This window comes from Bidens hawaiensis, unplaced genomic scaffold, assembly GCF_021521415.1.
Source record: "Bidens hawaiensis isolate Kalapana, Puna unplaced genomic scaffold, B.hawaiensis_p1.1 tig00019103_1, whole genome shotgun sequence".
Lineage (NCBI taxonomy): Eukaryota > Viridiplantae > Streptophyta > Magnoliopsida > Asterales > Asteraceae > Bidens > Bidens hawaiensis.
In genome coordinates this window covers 456,619-459,400 of record NW_027492904.1, presented here as the reverse complement: position 1 = coordinate 459,400, position 2,782 = coordinate 456,619, and the positions used below count along the sequence as shown (strand labels likewise).

The 2,782-nt window shown below is 41.2% G+C and overlaps 1 pseudogene across 1 annotated transcript; it reads right to left on the bottom strand.

Moving 5' to 3' along the window:
• Window positions 1–7: 7 nt before the first annotated feature.
• LOC143557747 (uncharacterized) lies at window positions 8–2,025 on the bottom strand (annotated as a pseudogene). The gene is made up of 4 exons (XR_013139626.1): window positions 1,525–2,025; window positions 407–549; window positions 195–267; window positions 8–110 (listed from the first exon to the last, which is right to left on the bottom strand). The product of XR_013139626.1 is annotated as an uncharacterized LOC143557747 (transcript).
• Between the last annotated feature and the right edge of the window lie 757 nt (window positions 2,026–2,782).

The following is a 2,782-nucleotide window of genomic DNA, read 5'->3' as shown; positions in this document are numbered from 1 at the left end:
AATACCCGGGGATGAATGAAGACGTAATTACTGCATTTATAAGATCTTCCGGGAATCAAATTGATCAACCAGCAAACCTCTAGGCCTCCAAAGAATTTGAGTTACCGCAACTACGCTCATTACAAAATCATTTATTAAACATAACTCTGTTAATAATTTGCATTTTGTTCAAATTAATTAAAGTATATGCTCACCTCTAACCCTCCCATTAGACTTTATATGAGCATCATCTGGTAGAAATTCTTCAAGAACATCTCTGAGAACAGCCTGACCATAAAATATTAAAATCAAATAGTTATATACAAAATTTAAAGACTGGCCCAACCCAACTGACCCGTTTGGCCCATTATCAAACCAACCCGACCCGCTTGTTTGCCATCTGTAATTCATAAGTTGAGAAATATACCCCAAGACGAAATGCAGTGCCTTTGCTTCTGCAATCTTGAGCCAAAACTTTTGTGGCTTCTAAAGCTTCCTCCATGCTTGCACCTGAAGCAACTACTGCACATACTATGGCACCAGCTGATGAACCAGCAAGGGCGTTGTATCCTGATTCAACCAACTATTATTGTTATTTGCAGGGGGGGGAGGAAGACTGTACAGCTTTCATAATAATAGCAGGTCACACTAGGATATGTACAACGGATATTGAAAGATAATACAAAACAAGCAAGCACACTCTTTCAAAACACAATGATTACAAACAACAAAGAAGGCTTGGAGAGTAACACATAATTTTCTTTTCATTACATCAAATACACATACACCCATTCATGTCTCCACTCATACTTGAATCCACAACCTTATGGTTCAAGTATTTGAGTTCATATATTGAATGTCACTGAGCCAAAGGCCTCTTGGCATCATATATTGGACTTTAAGCAACATATTAATCATCCCTTGCAAGCTCTCCACGTTTCCACGTTTCTAACATCCGGCCCCTCATGCCAACCATATTGTTCATTCGTCCGTTCTTTTTCTCCCAAAATAAGCTCATGGATTTGTTTTTGGTTGTCTGAGTGAAGACTTCTTAGAAGGTCACACAACGCGGAGAGCACACTCGATGTTGGAAAATCAGGACTAGTCGGTGACTACAGGCCGATTAATCGCTAGTCAGCCGGTGACTGACTAAATTTTAGCTAATAGGCCAAATCACCCCTAGTCAGGTCTAGTCGGACCAAATCGCCCGCTAATTTCCGGCCAACCTTTGTAGAGTACATATAAAAATGTAGGTGTGTGTGTGTGTGTGTATAACTGAAAGATGCATATAAAAATTCTAATCCAATTAATCGCTCCCCGCCGGACGTCTAGTGGCTACAACATAGAGTACACTTAACTGTGGAGTTCTCATTTTATACCAAAAACACATGTATTAGTAGTCAGGCATTCAAATGTAACAATCATCTATCCAAAGTTGAAGTTAACTTCCCAAATTACACAAAACTCTTCTCCTAGAAGGCTATTTCTAATGTAACTAAATAACTAACTAATAACAACAAACAAAATCAAACTGATATACAATACCTTAATGTAACCATTTTCGATTAAAAACTTAGCCACACCAAGATGATACGGAAACAACAATCCGGCAGCCGAAAAGCTAAACCCCGGGCTCGTAACCGCCTTCATCTCCCTCTCAGCCTCCACATCCTTCACCCGCTGCTCCCACACCACATCGCCGTCGTCCACCACCGCCGCAATCTCCTCCTCCTTCTTCCTCTTCCTAAACCTCTTCCAAAACTCCGATTCCTTCTTATTATTATTGAATTCGTCCGCAAACATCCTCACCTTCTCCTCCGAATCTAACCGCTGATCCGTCGAATTGCCGCTCTTAATAATCCGAGACGCTATGCCGAGAAACAGCTCTCCGGTGGCCACCGCAAACGACCGCTTCTCCGGCTCGGAGGAGGGTGACGTTGCTGCCGTCGTTTGAGGTGGATTTTGAGTGGAATTGGGGAGTGGTTTAGGGTTGAAGGATTGGCGGTGGAAGAAGATGGAATTGGAGAGTGGAGTTGTCATCGACGGTGGCGTACGACGGCGGTGGTGGTTAAAAAGGAGTCTTCGGATGGGAGTTTTTGTGTATTTATTCCATTATTTTTTATTATAATAATATTAATAATATTAAATTGTAGGCGAAAGGGTCCAATTTATGATGTGACGTAATCAGTTATAAGTTTTGTATCGTCATGTGATTATTGTGGACGGTGGAGTACAACGCCAAAAATGTATCATCCCGGTTAGGCACGAGCGTTTCGGTATGGGTACTTATTGAAACCGGTATTGGTATCGAACTGGTATTAAGTTTTGAGATTTTGGTATTGGTATACTGGTACAGTATCAGCATTTTTCAAATTTTGCATTAAATACCGGTGGGTAACCGAACCAAACATTTCGGTATCGATATCGGTATCAAGGATTAGGTTCAAATAAAAAGTTTGATTTTCCTAAGAGGCTAGGAGGAGGGTATTTTAGTCTAACACTTTAATATCAAAACCCAATTACTTTAATCTCAAAACCCACTTACATTAATTTAAAAAACTCACTTACATCTTCACTCATCTCCTACAACCACCACCACTCCACCGCCCACCGCCACCACAACCGTCACCCACCGCCACCACCTCGCCGGAAAAGTCTATGAAAATTTCGCCAGAAAATTTCATTGGAAAAGTCGTCGGAAAGTCACCGGAAAACAATCCCCGAGAAATTTCGTCGAAAAAATCTCCGAAAAATTCACTGAAAGTTGCCGAAAAAAGGTCAGCGGAAAACGGTCACCGAAAAA